The sequence below is a fragment of the Haliotis rufescens genome, unplaced genomic scaffold (assembly GCF_023055435.1).
Source record: "Haliotis rufescens isolate VD_foot unplaced genomic scaffold, xgHalRufe1.0.p SCAF_34, whole genome shotgun sequence".
Lineage (NCBI taxonomy): Eukaryota > Metazoa > Mollusca > Gastropoda > Lepetellida > Haliotidae > Haliotis > Haliotis rufescens.
In genome coordinates, this window is record NW_025964046.1 from 2,133,544 (window position 1) to 2,150,863 (window position 17,320).

Genomic DNA, 17,320 nt, shown 5'->3' on the forward strand with positions numbered 1-17,320 from the left:
CCCCCACCACCAGGAAACACCCCCACCACCAGGAAACACCACCACAACCACCACCAGGAAACACCCCCACCAGGAAACACCCCCACCACCAGGAAACACCACCACAACCACCACCAGGAAACACCACCACAACCACCACCAGGAAACACCCCCACCACCAGGAAACACCCCCACCACCAGGAAACACCACCACAACCACCACCAGGAAACACCCCCACCAGGAAACACCCCCACCACCAGGAAACACCCCCACCACCAGGAAACACCACCACAACCACCACCAGGAAACACCACCACAACCACCACCAGGAAACACCACCACAACCACCACCAGGAAACACCCCCACAACCACCACCAGGAAACACCCCCACCACCAGGAAACACCACCACCACCAGGAAACACCACCACAACCACCACCAGGAAACACCCCCACCAGGAAACACCCCCACCACCAGGAAACACCCCCACCACCAGGAAACACCACCACAACCACCACCAGGAAACACCACCACAACCACCACCAGGAAACACCCCCACCAGGAAACACCCCCACCAGGAAACACCCCCACCACCAGGAAACACCACCACCACCAGGAAACACCACCACAACCACCACCAGGGAACAACCCCACCAGGAAACACCCCCACCAGGAAACACCCCCACCACCAGGAAACACCACCACCACCAGGAAACACCACCACAACCACCACCAGGGAACACCCCCACAACCACCACCAGGAAACACCACCACAACCAGGAAACACCACCACCACCACCAGGAAACACCACCACAACCACCACCAGGAAACACCACCACCACCACCACCAGGAAACACCACCACAACCACCACCAGGAAACACCACCACAACCACCACCAGGAAACACCACCACAACCGCCACCAGGAAACACCCCCACCAGGAAACACCCCCACCAGGAAACACCCCCACCAGGAAACACCACCACCACCAGGAAACACCACCACCACCAGGAAACACCCCCACAACCACCACCAGGAAACACCACCACAACCACCACCAGGGAACACCCCCACCAGGAAACACCCCCACCACCAGGAAACACCACCACAACCACCACCAGGAAACACCCCCACCACCAGGAAACACCCCCACCACCAGGAAACACCACCACCACCAGGAAACACCACCACCACCAGGAAACACCACAACCACCACCAGGAAACACCACCACCACCAGGAAACACCACCACCACCAGGAAACACCACCACAACCACCACCAGGGAACACCCCCACAACCACCACCAGGAAACACCACCACAACCACCACCAGGAAACACCACCACAACCACCACCAGGGAACACCCCCACAACCACCACCAGGAAACACCACCACAACCAGGAAACACCACCACCACCAGGAAACACCACCACAACCACCACCAGGGAACACCCCCACCAGGAAACACCCCCACCAGGAAACACCCCCACCACCAGGAAACACCACCACCACCAGGAAACACCACCACCACCAGGAAACACCACCACAACCACCACCAGGAAACACCACCACAACCACCACCAGGGAACACCCCCACCAGGAAACACCACCACCACCAGGAAACACCACCACCACCAGGAAACACCACCACAACCACCACCAGGGAACACCCCCACAACCACCACCAGGAAACACCACCACAACCAGGAAACACCACCACCACCAGGAAACACCACCACAACCACCACCAGGGAACACCCCCACAACCACCACCAGGAAACACCCCCACCAGGAAACACCCCCACCACCAGGAAACACCCCCACCAGGAAACACCACCACCACCAGGAAACACCACCACCACCAGGAAACACCACCACAACCACCACCAGGGAACACCCCCACAACCACCACCAGGAAACACCCCCACCAGGAAACACAACCACCACCAGGAAACACCACCACCAGGGAACACCCCCACCAGGAAACACCCCCACCAGGAAACACCCCCCCCACCAGGAAACACCACCACCACCAGGAAACACCACCACCACCAGGAACACCACCACCACCAGGAACACCACCACCACCAGGAAACACCACCAGGAGTCTCATTCAGGAACATTCCCCAAGTCAAACCATCACCATCACCACCAGGAAACCCCATTTATATGACTGAAATAATGTTGATGCAACGTTTAATTTGAACTCACTCACTGGAATCCTCCTGGAAACCCTCTGTTCACTCCCTCAGACTATCGGTGTGATGGAGTGAGTGAGTGTAATTCAGTTATAGTCCAGCATGTTCATGCAGGAGGAAGACGCAACGTGATGTGGGTCCAAGAAACCCATGGACTTGGGTGTGGCACTGACAAACCTAGAATCATACTTTATGTAAAGTCTCAGATTTTAAGCCGACATCATTAGAACTTGGAGGGGGGGCACGGGTGGCCAAGTCGTCTAAGGCGCAGTGATTCGCTGTGCAGAGTTGCATCCCGTGGGCACGCCAGAAATCCATGATTGTGGGTTCGAATCCCGGTTCGCCCCCATTATGTTTCTATGTTTGTCAGCACCATACCCGTGCTCGTGGGTTTCACCGAAGTGGTAAACGCCTGAGAACTGCATCACTTCGGGCTTTCCTCCCACATTGAGCTGACACGCCGCGATATAACTCGAATACTGTTAAAACCGGCGTTAAACCCAACTCACTCACTCAATCATTAGAACTTGGCAAACAAGGGACACAACTCTGCACGGTTAATTGTGGCATCTGGGAAGACTGGCCCACCTGTGCTCCGCTAATAGCGGTCATGCGAGCAGACGTGAAAGATCTGCACTGGAGGACTTTCTCGAAATTTATTGCCAAACCTGTGCCTCAGTCAGCACCTACAGGAAACATGGAATATATCCTGGCAGTCCCTAGCCACCCAGCAGGTGCACCAGGCCCTAGGAGGAGGTCACTCTGGACGTCAAGTACAGACACGTACATTTGGATACATCATTAGCCATTCTACCCACTGAACCTCAACCACCCCGGTGTTTTCTCTACTCACAGGGAAGCCTGTTAGGCTAATATTAGTTTCGGAAATGAAAATAAATTGAGATTATTTTCTGTTAAATTGTCTTTAAATAGAGGAGCCAGGAATCTGTTCATTTCCAGAAAGTGATGAAATCTAAGACTAAGTCTTGCTATGTGGGTGGGGTAGGGTGGGGGGACGAGTGAGTGAGTGAGTGAGTGAGTGAGTGAGTGAGTGAGTGAGTGAGTGAGTGAGTGAGTGAGTGAGTGAGTGAGTGAGTGAGTGAGTGAGTGAGTGAGTGAGTGTATGTTTGATGATTGTTTGTTGTTTAACGCCGCTCTCAGCATTTTTCCAGCTATATGAAGGCGGTCTGAAAATAATCTAGTCTAGACCAGACAATCCAGTTATTGACATCATGAGAATTGATCTACGCAATTGACATGCATCACCCGATCCTGAGTGAGTGAGTGAGTGAGTGAGTGAGTGAGTGAGTGAGTGAGTGAGTGAGTGAGTGTCTATTGTTTCATAATTTCAGGTATAAATTTGTGGCCTGTTAATAATAAAGTCTGAACAATGCAGTGATTAAAACAATCAACAACTATCCACGCTTTCAGGGTCCCATGACAATGCAAGTCACTCAGTCTGACCACCTGAAATTTTAACAAAGTCTCTTCTTACCACCAACATAGGATGCTGGCCCTGATCCACAAACAATCTCTACGCTACGACTGTCGCTGACTTGGTTGATGCATGTCATCTATCCATATTGCGTGGATCGATGCTCATGCTATCAATCACTGGATTGTCTGGTCCAGACTCGATTATTTACAGACCGCCGTCATATAGCTGGAATAATGCTGAGTGCGGCGTTAAACAACAAACCAACCAACAAATTTACATCCGACATACGACAGGGCAGACCTGGTGTGTATTTCAGAGGTACTAGTGTTGCGTGTCCCATTATTAAATGTTGGCACAGTGGCAGGTTGAGACAGGTGAACACGACACCCCCGGTCGGAGAGTCTAGGAAAGTGAGGAGACGTTAGTAGGAAGTGGGTTGTTATCCGATAGGTGGGATCACAGGTAGATCAAGGAGAAGGCAATTAATACCTACATGCTTCTGATGCCCTGTCCGCGGCCTGGCTTAACACTTTAGCATCCCTACACCCTACACCAGGAGATGACATGTTTGGTTAGGAGCTTAGAGGTGCAACATTGGATTTACCTTTATCATAACCCATCATGTTCTGATAGAGAAATATTTTGTCCATAACAATCTTCACCCTTCGAAATTCACACCAGTCTGCAAGGGTTGCTGTATAACGCCGCACTCAGCAATATGACTGATCACCCAATCCTCTTAGTCGCCTCTTACAGCAAGCATGGGTTGCTGAAAACCTAATATAACCCATACTTTCATTGCACTGAGGAAGTTTGGTTTGGTTTGGTTCGTTTGTTGTTTAACGCCGCACTCAGCAATATTCCAGCTATATGACGGCGGTCTGTAAATAATCGAGTCTGGACCAGACAATCCAGTTATTGATATCATGATCATCGACCCACGCAATTGGGATCGATGACGTGCATCAACCAAGTCACCGAGCCTGACCACCTGATCCCGTGAGTCGCCTTTTACGACAAGCATAGTCACCTTTTACGACAAGCATGGGTTGCTGAAGACCTAGTCTACCCCGGATCTTCACGGGTCGCGCTGAGGAAGTAAAACTGATGGTAGTCCTCATTGACCGGGTCTCAATGCTTCAATTTTGCTACAAATTGGAACTGAATAAACTGATGAAAATGTAAACATTTTCGTGTGGTTCAACTGGACTACAAACCTGCTTACAGAGACTGGTTCCAGGCAGTGTTTGTGTTGGGTCACCTTTACAATATTTTATATCAAAGAAAAGATAATCAGCTTTTATCTTCAGGCCTGGAAAAGAAGCTTGAGTGAAAGAGTATGGTTTTATTGTTTTACGCCGCTTTTAGCAATATTCTAGCAATATCATTGCAGGGGACACCAGAAATGGGCTTCACACATTGTACCCATGTGGGGAATTGAACCCATATCTTCGGGGTGACACATGAATGCTTTAACCGTTGGGCTACCCCACTGCCCCTGGAAAAGAGGTGAGGTGAAATGGGGTTTAACGTCGCATGCAAGATTATTGCACTTATATAGTGATGTGCATGCACGTATGTGTGGCTGCTTGTACTGATGCCGATTTACATGAATACCCCACTCAGACACAGTATACTGACTCCGAGCCGACAAGTCCTTGTTTTAGCCCCTTAATGCCGAGCGCAAGACAGAGTAACAACAAGTACCATCTTTTAACGTCTTTTGGTATGATGTGGCCGGGGCTCGAACCCCGGACCTTCCGCTCTCCGAGCGGACGCTCTACCACTAGACCACAGAGACGGTCCCCTGATACGGAAACATTGTGACAAATGTTCCTTGCAACAGTGACAAGAAGCCTCCTGTGACAAAGGTTGGAGATGCTACAAGCAGGCCTGACAAACCAAGGATTTTCAGCGCATCCTGGCATCTATAAGGGAGACAACTCTGTACAACAAATTGAACATCTTTGGCCAAAAGGGATCACATTCTTGGGTGAAATGATCTCAAATTGTTCAAAAGTTACCAAGCAAAAAATATAAGCATATTTTTATGGTATTGAATTATTTAAAATGTGTCGAAATGATTTTGTATTCAATCTCCCTACATCACCATGCATTCCTAGTGCAGCTTCCAAACAGTATCAGAATGTAAATTAGGATATATATATAATCAAACATTTAAAAAATATATAAAAAATATATAAATCCTGAAACTTGATAAACCAGTCTTCCTGTTTCCGGTATAAAATCCTTGCGTAGTCGCCAATTTGAAAGTAGTGCCGTAAAGCACGAGAAAGCTGCCTTCAGATTGGTCATTCCATTGGTAGGTCAAAGGTCAATCTGACGTGACCCGTAATGGGATGTCCTCAGATCTTTGTTTAGCGGTAGCGAGAACTAAGATCTGATTTTAATGAGATTGTCAATAGAGTGAGTGAGTGTGTATGGTTTATGCCGCTGTTAGCAATATTCCAGCAATATCACAACGGTGGTCACCAGAAATGGGCTTCACACCTTGTACCCATGTGAAAATCAAACACGGGTCTATGGCGGGACAAGCCAACGCTTTAACCACTAGGCTACCTGACTGCCCAACCACAGACAGAGACACTCATAGTGTCCACAGTCTACTTCAATGAAGCTAGTTCTAGCCAAATTATACATTTTCACACAGGGCTGCAAAATAACATAAACAAAATTATTCTTCTGTGTCACTTTCCCTAGAAACTCTTCAAACAAGACCAAAAATAAAAAAAAGCTAGATATTTGGTTAAAAACACAACCCTGAGCTTGTATCCGGAACAAAACCCTTCATTGTTTAAATAATAAGATCCCAAAAAATTCAAATTCTAAAATTATTTTAAAAAGTATCAAAACAACACATGGAAAATGCTACCACCCCTCCACACTCCACACTCCACTCAACACAATATCACTATGCAAAGGCATGTCTAGTTCACATCATGCTAATTTCCTGTTAATCAGGCGTCCGTCCATGTGTTACCAAGGTTCAGACTCAAGAATCATCACAAGTCATGACAGGTGCTCCCTCTCCCACAGGAAACGCTGCTTTAATCAATGGACCGGGGTAAACAAACCCCACACCTGCAGGCCACAAGCCCTCTCATTGGAACTCCCAGGCGGTTACATATTTTCTGCATATTGAGGTATTATTGTTTCTTCAAGTTTATTACGGAAGTCTTGATCTGCTTATAGGATATAGGTGCTTGTGTTTTTCCTCTTTCATGCCTTCTTGGTCAAAAAGGAAGTTTGTTGTTTTAAAAATTACCCAAGAATGTGAAAGGATGTGATATTTGTATGCAAGAAGTCAGGTCGAAACAATGTTCACTTTTTCTGATACAAATACTTGAGAAAAGGATTTCGCTAAATGTCATCACATGATTGCATGTGTGGGCTTGTCCTAAATCCAGGTCAGTCATAGCAATACTTGGTGTTTTAAATCAGTAAAATAGTTGCTGTATTTCTAACAATCCAACACAGCATAGATAAGATAAGATAAGATAAGATAATATTTATTGCAGAAACGTTCCATTACGGGACAGATGCAATTTTTTAAAAACAAAAACAAGACATTATGATTTATATATAAATATATACAGACATACATAATTTACATTCCTGTAGACACATACAAAAACAAAATAATCAATATTACATATTTTTATACATAAAATGTCAACGGTTGATTGTGAAGGGGTATTTATTGTTTGAAATTATAGATGTGGAAACAAATGCAGTTGATATTGACTGCTTCATTATTTGACAGGATGTATTGAAATAATTTGTCTTCATGACTGTGGACATTAACATTTACATTTTGTCTGGATAGTTTTTCAAAGAGTATATTTCTTTCTCGAGTGTGTTTAATACAGTGAAGTAAGTAATGTTTTTCGTTATCAATGATTGAACATGTAGAGCATAGCCTCTGATGTAGTGGGGTTGGTGGCATATCACACATGGTTTTACCCGACAAAACAAAGTGTGTTCTATACACATTCAAATGAAGATTTGATGCATCCAATAACACCAGGAGCTCTGTAGCACACACTCCAGCAGGACGATTTTAAAAATTAAATTTATCACGGATGTTTGTCACATTTTACTGACATTTCCATTCTGATAAGAAATAGTGGTTGATTTTCTACAAACATGTGTGACATGTAATAATTAGTGTAACTATCATCAACCTGTGAGTGAGTGAGTGAGTGAGTGAGTGAGTGAGTGAGTGTGGTTTTATGCCGCTTTTAGCAATATTCCAGCAATATCATGGCGGGGGACACCAGAAATGGGCTTCACACATTGTAGGGAATCGAACCTTGGCATGAGGAGCGAACGCTTTAACCACCAGGCTACCCGACCGCCCCCATCAACGTGTGTTTGAAGAGTATTTTTTAATATTGGCTAGTATTGTGCACAACCACCAGTAGCTATGGTGATGACGTAAATCCTGCTGGGGAATCACGCAGGAGGCACTGTGATGCCTCGAAGACCCGGGTTTGATTCCTGACATTGGTACAATGTGTGAAGCCCATTTCTGGTGTCCCCCGCCGTGATATTGCTGGAATATTGCTAAAAGCGGCGTAAAACCATACTCACTCACTCACTCACTATGATGCCAGGTGAGGTGGCCTAACTTTGGTTACGTGGCCAATAGCCCGTGTTTTAAACTGTATGAATGATCTTGCTATGCCTAGTGAGTGAGTGAGTGAGTTGGGTTTAACACCGCTTTTAACAATATTCCAGTTACATCGCGACGTGTCAGCTTAATGTGGGAGGAAAGCCCGAAGTGATGCAGGTCTCAGACGTTTACCACTTCGGTGAAACCCACGAGCACGGGTATGGTGCTGACAAACCTAGAAACATAATCGGGGCGAACCGGGATTCGAACCCACAATCATAGGTTTCTGGCGTGTCAAGGGGACGCAACTCTGCACAGCGAATCGCGGCGCCTTAGACGACTGAGCCACCCGTGCCCCCTGCTATGCCTAAATATGTTTGATAAAAATTGTTTTTAAATATAACTTTGCATTCAAGTCTCATTGGTGTTGATATGAACTTGTTCTTGTTGTTATATGGCTAAAATAATGCAGATGCAGCGTTAAATTTTAACTCACTCACCATAAGTCGGAGGCTTCTGAGTGCAGTGATATGATATTGGCAAAGTTTATGTCACCAGCATGGGACCTCAAGGTCTCATTTTGGACCTCAAGGTCACGTTCCGGACCTCAGTAATGTGTAACTCATATCCCTGCACTCTGAAATAGAAGTTTGTTTGTTTGTTTGTTTGTTTGTTGTTTAACGCCGCACTCAGCAATATTCCAGCTATATGACGGCGGTCTGTAAGTAATCAAGTCTGGACCGGAAAATCCAGTGATTGACATCATGAGCATCGATCCTCGCAATTGGGACACGGTGGCATGCATCCACCAAGTCAGCAAGCCTGACCACGCATGCATGGGCTGTACTGGATATACTTGTTTCAGGGTCTGTGTGACAGACAAACAGGGTTATGGTGCTGATAAACACAGTGAGTGAGTGAGTGAGTGAGTGAGTGAGTGAGTGAGTGAGTGAGTGAGTGACCATGCATGCATGGGCGGTACTGGATATACTTGTTTCAGGGTCTGTGTGACTGACAAACAGGGTTATGGTGCTGATAAACACAGTGAGTGAGTGAGTGAGTGAGTGAGTGAGTGAGTGAGTGAGTGAGTGAGTGACCACGCATGCATGGGCTGTACTGGATATACTTGTTTCAGGGTCTGTGTGACAGACAAACAGGGTTATGGTGCTGATAAACACAGTGAGTGAGTGAGTGAGTGAGTGAGTGAGTGAGTGAGTGAGTGAGTGACCATGCATGCATGGGCGGTACTGGATATACTTGTTTCAGGGTCTGTGTGACAAACAAACAGGGTTATGGTGCTGATAAACACAGTGAGTGAGTGAGTGAGTGAGTGAGTGAGTGAGTGAGTGACCACGCATGCATGGGCTGTACTGGATATACTTGTTTCAGGGTCTGTGTGACAGACAAACAGGGTTATGGTGCTGATAAACACAGTGAGTGAGTGAGTGAGTGAGTGAGTGAGTGAGTGACCACGCATGCATGGGCTGTACTGGATATACTTGTTTCAGGGTCTGTGTGACAGACAAACAGGGTTATGGTGCTGATAAACACAGTGAGTGAGTGAGTGAGTGAGTGAGTGAGTGAGTGAGTGAGTGAGTGACCACGCATGCATGGGCTGTACTGGATATACTTGTTTCAGGGTCTGTGTGACAGACAAACAGGGTTATGGTGCTGATAAACACAGTGAGTGAGTGAGTGAGTGAGTGAGTGAGTGACCACGCATGCATGGGCTGTACTGGATATACTTGTTTCAGGGTCTGTGTGACAGACAAACAGGGTTATGGTGCTGATAAACACAGTGAGTGAGTGAGTGAGTGAGTGAGTGAGTGAGTGAGTGAGTGACCACGCATGCATGGGCTGTACTGGATATACTTGTTTCAGGGTCTGTGTGACAGACAAACAGGGTTATGGTGCTGATAAACACAGTGAGTGAGTGAGTGAGTGAGTGAGTGAGTGAGTGAGTGAGTGACCACGCATGCATGGGCTGTACTGGATATACTTGTTTCAGGGTCTGTGTGACAGACAAACAGGGTTATGGTGCTGATAAACACAGTGAGTGAGTGAGTGAGTGAGTGAGTGAGTGAGTGACCACGCATGCATGGGCTGTACTGGATATACTTGTTTCAGGGTCTGTGTGACAGACAAACAGGGTTATGGTGCTGATAAACACAGTGAGTGAGTGAGTGAGTGAGTGAGTGAGTGAGTGAGTGAGTGAGTGAGTGACCATGCATGCATGGGCGGTACTGGATATACTTGTTTCAGGGTCTGTGTGACAGACAAACAGGGTTATGGTGCTGATAAACACAGTGAGTGAGTGAGTGAGTGAGTGAGTGAGTGAGTGAGTGAGTGAGTGAGTGAGTGAGTGACCACGCATGCATGGGCTGTACTGGATATACTTGTTTCAGGGTCTGTGTGACAGACAAACAGGGTTATGGTGCTGATAAACACAGTGAGTGAGTGAGTGAGTGAGTGAGTGAGTGAGTGACCACGCATGCATGGGCTGTACTGGATATACTTGTTTCAGGGTCTGTGTGACAGACAAACAGGGTTATGGTGCTGATAAACACAGTGAGTGAGTGAGTGAGTGAGTGAGTGAGTGAGTGAGTGAGTGACCACGCATGCATGGGCTGTACTGGATATACTTGTTTCAGGGTCTGTGTGACAGACAAACAGGGTTATGGTGCTGATAAACACAGTGAGTGAGTGAGTGAGTGAGTGAGTGAGTGACCACGCATGCATGGGCTGTACTGGATATACTTGTTTCAGGGTCTGTGTGACAGACAAACAGGGTTATGGTGCTGATAAACACAGTGAGTGAGTGAGTGAGTGAGTGAGTGAGTGACCACGCATGCATGGGCTGTACTGGATATACTTGTTTCAGGGTCTGTGTGACAGACAAACAGGGTTATGGTGCTGATAAACACAGTGAGTGAGTGAGTGAGTGAGTGAGTGAGTGAGTGAGTGAGTGACCACGCATGCATGGGCTGTACTGGATATACTTGTTTCAGGGTCTGTGTGACAGACAAACAGGGTTATGGTGCTGATAAACACAGTGAGTGAGTGAGTGAGTGAGTGAGTGAGTGAGTGAGTGAGTGAGTGACCACGCATGCATGGGCTGTACTGGATATACTTGTTTCAGGGTCTGTGTGACAGACAAACAGGGTTATGGTGCTGATAAACACAGTGAGTGAGTGAGTGAGTGAGTGAGTGAGTGAGTGAGTGAGTGACCATGCATGCATGGGCGGTACTGGATATACTTGTTTCAGGGTCTGTGTGACAGACAAACAGGGTTATGGTGCTGATAAACACAGTGAGTGAGTGAGTGAGTGAGTGAGTGAGTGAGTGAGTGAGTGAGTGAGTGAGTGACCACGCATGCATGGGCTGTACTGGATATACTTGTTTCAGGGTCTGTGTGACAGACAAACAGGGTTATGGTGCTGATAAACACAGTGAGTGAGTGAGTGAGTGAGTGAGTGAGTGAGTGAGTGACCATGCATGCATGGGCTGTACTGGATATACTTGTTTCAGGGTCTGTGTGACTGACAAACAGGGTTATGGTGCTGATAAACCTAGAAACATAATCGGGCCAAAATGGGATGTGAGTGAGTGAGTGAGTGAGTGAGTGAGTGAGTGAGTGAGTGAGTGATATACAATAAACCTAGAAACATAACCTGGGTGAGTGAGTGAGTGAGTGAGTGAGTGAGTGAGTGAGTGAGTGATTATTCAATAAACCTTGACCAATAATTATATTTTGGCTTTATAGACATTTAAAACGTTACCTTGTATAAAAAAATAATAACCTGCTGAAGAAATAATTTTTAACCTTTAACATTAACTTTCCACAACAATATGATGCCAAAATTGACAACTATTCAACTATTCAACTATTCGAGTGTAAAACCATTCAATAATTTACAATTTTCTCACTGCTCTTTTCAACAATATTTGAAGGGGAAAAATCCTTATAAAAAAATAAGTATTTTTCCAAACTGAGCCTCTTCCTGTAAGTCCTGAAAAGCCTACTTCCTGTGCGGCCAATCTGCAGATAAACGCTGACATAACACAAGATGCCGATATCTGCTAAAGTAATCGCCTAAAAACCCGAGAGGAAGCTGGATATGCATCTGCAGCCATTATCACCCCATATCTATCGTTCTCAGCCCGAGGGAGTAATCATTAATTGGAAAGGGGTCTGCGAGGAAGTATAATGACTGCTCCTGTCTTCAAAGCGGACACATTTCAAAGAGTCAGAGAAAGTTAACACCATGTTAAGAGTTATGAGAAAGAGTTTTTCAAATTGAGGAAGGACATTTTCATCTTCTTGGCTGTTTCCATGAACAGGAAAGTAACGTTTGTAGTATTTAGTTTGTTTATCAAATGAAAGATATGTAAGAGCTTGTATTGGGAGGTTTTTTTTATTACTGAGTAACCCTTGCCTGTCAAACATGTACGCACTCAACTTCCATTAAGTATTCGTGAATAATTGGTTCTGAATTGAATTAGAAATGAATATATTTATAATCATATATACATGTTGTTAATATTTTTGGAGTAGTAATCTCACGAAATATTGCCCCCAATGACAGACTTGCCAGGCCCTGACTGGAATATTGCCCCCAATGATAGACTTGCCAGGCCCTGACTGGAATATTGTCGCAATGATAGACTTGCCGGGCCCTGACTGGAATATTGCCCCCAATGACAGACTTGCCAGGCCCTGACTGGAATATTGTCGCAATGACAGACTTGCCGGGCCCTGACTGGAATATTGCCCCCAATGACAGACTTGCCAGGCCCTGACTGGAATATTGCCGCCAATGATAGACTTGCCAGGCCCTGACTGGAATATTGCCCCAAATGATAGACTTGCCGGGCCCTGACTGGAATATTGCCCCCAATGATAGACTTGCCGGGCCCTGACTGGAATATTGTCGCAATGATAGACTTGCCAGGCCCTGACTGGAATATTGCCCCCAATGATAGACTTGCCGGGCCCTGACTGGAATATTGTCGCAATTATAGACTTGCCAGGCCCTGACTGGAATATTGCCCCTAATGATAGACTTGCCAGGCCCTGACTGGAATATTGCCCCCAATGATAGACTTGCCAGGCCCTGACTGGAATATTGCCCCTAATGATAGACTTGCCAGGCCCTGACTGGAATATTGCCCCTAATGATAGACTTGCCAGGCCCTGACTGGAATATTGCCCCCAATGATGGACTTGCCGGGCCCTGACTGGAATATTGCTGCCAGTGGTGGCGTAAACCAACATGCACTCACAAACCACCAACGTGCATTAAAAGATGTCAGCAGCATTTCCCCCAAATATGCAAGATACTGGCACTATGCCATGAAAACAACCTTTGTTTATTCAAACTAAATCAATTCTTATATTTCTTCTCCCCATCAAGTCTCTACAAGACTGTTCCACCTGACAGATATACACAACTCCTGCATTTCAATGCAGAAAGAAAACTGGCCACCAATGGAAAAGTGATTACTACCTGGGACGTTACGGCGTTATAAATACCATGCAGGAAATAAATGACAAAAACGGCGCCACAATCAGCAGGATCCTAACTTCCATCTTCCCTACAGTGTACTTGAGGAATAAAATGGCAAGCATTCTCAAATTATTTACAGAATGCATTTCTTTAGCATCTGGGCATGAAGACATCATGTGACCAAGTGGATGATGGGATATGTTAAGATCGTCACGGCGTCACAGGTCGGGGAGAAGGTCGCCTGTGTTTTAGCAGCAAGTGTATTCATCAAGCTTGGGTTTCAGACAGAAAACCGTAATACTTCGAAAAATCTTGACAACTTCTGATTTTTACTGTTTTATTTTTTGTTTTTTGTTTGTTAATTTGTTCGTTGTTCAACAGCCTATTCAGCAAATATTCCAGCTGTGTGATGGCAGCCTGTAAATAATCAAGTTTGTGCCAGACAATCCAGTGATTGATATTATGAACAATGATCCCTAATGTTGGATATATTATGCGCTATCAACCATACATTTGGTCATCTCTGATGAACTGCATACCGCCTCCGTGGTCTTGTGGTAGAGCGTCCGTCCAGAGAGCGGAAGGTCCGGGGTTCGATCCCCGGCCGCGTCATACCAAAAGACGTTAAAAGATGGTGCTTGTTACCCTGTCTGGCGCTCGGCATTGAGGGGCTAAAACAAGGACTGGTCGGCTCGGAGTCAGTATACTGTGTCTGAGTGGGGTATTCATGTTAAACTGCGGCATGGTATCTCAGTGTGCTAGCACTATAAATCGGCATCAGTCCGGACTAGTACAAGCAGCCACACAAACACACACACGTACATGCACGTCGCTATATAAGTGCAATAATCTTGGACGCAACGTTAAACCCCATTTCTCCTTCACCTCACCTCTGATGACCTGCACATGTTGCTGGAGACCGATTCTAACAAGAAATCCCTACAGGAATAGATAAAGCAGGGGCTTCATAATGTAAACGGTTAATGATTACGTAAATCTATATAATATATACTACTCAAAAGAAGTTAAAGATCACCAAATCCTTTCATATTACTAAAGTTAATCTGAGTGAGTGAGTGAGTGAGTTGGGTTTAACGCCGCTTTTAACAGTATTCCAGTTATATCACGGCGTGTCAGCTTAATGTGGGAGGAAAGCCCAAAGTGATGCAGGTCTCAGACGTTTACCACTTCAGTGAAACCCATGAGCACAGGTATGGTGCTGACAAACCTAGAAACATAATCAGGGCGAACCGGGATTCGAACCCACAATCATAGGTTTCTGGCGTGCCCAAGGGACGCAACTCTGCACAGCGAATCGTCAGTTAATCTGAAGTTAAGGACCACCCAAATCTTTTATATTACTTTTATCAATCTGTCATGCCATGACAGATAAACTACATTAGCCTGAAAGGTCAGAGTGTTCCTTAACTTTTTTTGCTCAGTATATTTTGAATGGACTTTAACATGGAGAGGGGACAAAATCAGTGTTTTCAGGGATTCCACTGAGCTACATATAATTTAGACAATGCTATTCTCTTGATAAAGAATAATAGAAAATATGTAGAATGTCTAAACAATAAACATTCTGCGCCATCAGATTTGTATGGAATCCCAGAAGAGACATTTTCGCGTTGTTGTGTTGTTTACCCTTACAAAAAACAAGCAAAAAGTATCAAAATTAACCAAAGCAAGACAATGAGACAAACGGTCAAAATGTCGCATTGTCGCATTGTCATGCTTTGGTTAATTTTGACACTTTTTGCTTGTTATTGAAAGGGCGGCAATGCGACAACAAGACAATGTCCCTTCCAGGATTCCATAGATTTGCAGGTGTTTTTGTAGCCTTGAAAGTTAAACATTGGATAACTCTGTTTTATGCTGTTAGTCCCAAATGAATTGTCCAGGAATCAAATACACAGTAGCCCATGCTAAACTGAATGAGTGAGTGAGTGGCTTTTCTGCTCATGATGTGATGACTTAGGGAATCGGGTGGGCAGGCTCGCTGACTTGGTTGATGCATGTCATTGTATCCCAATTGCGTAAGACCCGTGAAGATCCGGGGTAGAATATGTCCTCAGCAACCCATGCTTGCCGTAAAAGGTGACTATGCTTTCTGTAAAAGGCGACTAATGGGATCGGGTGGTCAAGCTTGCTGACTTGGTTGATGCATGTCACCGTATCCCAGTTGCGTAGATCGATGCACATGCTGCCAATCACTGGATTGTCTGGTCCAGACTCGATTAATTAAAGTCCTGAGTGTGGTGTGACACCACAAACAAACAAACTCAATAAACTTGAAAATAGGTGATGGTTAAAAAACCCATAAGTACGTCTTAAAATTCCAAACTTTCAAACTGCCTCTGAACCTGGAATGTTAAGTGGAGTGGGGGAAATTTATGTCTCGACAAGAAGAACCTCTAGAGAACCTCGTTAGCAGGTGCTTCAACAACAGCAGTTGTGTGGAAAACATTACATCTAAAGCATGTATCATGAATCATAGTTAGTAGGTGCTTAGAAATTTATGAGTACCATTATTACAGTTTCATGTGTGCTTCTTGCTTGTGTAAAATCACTTTTACAATGAAAGAAAGTTCGACTCTACAAATGTACCTGTTACAGTGTAGGACACTTGTCTCGTGCTTTGAGTCTTCTTTGACCTGTACCTGTTCTACATTCCTGGTATCCGCCAGACATTCCTGGTATCCCTATGGCAAGCCGTTTTCACATTTATTACGGAATAACAGATATCTTCAATTGTTTTAAAGATATCTTGAATTGAATTGAAGATATCGTGAATGGAATTGAAGATATCGTGAATTGAATTGAAGATATCGTGAATGGAATTGAAGATATCTTGAATGGAATTGAAGATATCGTGAATGGAATTGAAGATATCTTGAATGGAATTGAAGATATCGTGAATTGAAATGAAGATATCTTGAATTGAATTGAAGATATCGTGAATGGAATTGAAGATATCGTGAATGGAATTGAAGATATCGTGAATGGAATTGAAGATATCGTGAATGGAATTGAAGATATCGTGAATGAAATTGAAGATATCGTGAATGGAATTGAAGATATCGTGAATGGAATTGAAGATATCTTGAATGGAATTGAAGACATCGTGAATTGAATTGAAGATATCGTGAATGGAATTGAAGATATCGTGAATGGAATTGAAGATATTGTGAATGGAATTGAAGATATTGCGAATTGAATTAGAGATCTCGTGAATGGAATTGAAGATATCGTGAATGGAATTGAAGATATCGTGAATGGAATTGAAGATATCTTGAATGGAATTGAAGATATCGTGAATGGAATTGAAGATATCGTGAATGGAATTGAAGATATCTTGAATGGAATTGAAGATATCGTGAATGGAATTGAAGATATCGTGAATGGAATTGAAGATATCTTGAATGGAATTGAAGATATCTTGAATGGAATTGAAGATATCGTGAATGGAATTGAAGATATCGTGAATGGAATTGAAGATATCGTGAATGGAATTGAAGATATCATGAATGGAATTGAAGATATCTTGAATGGAATT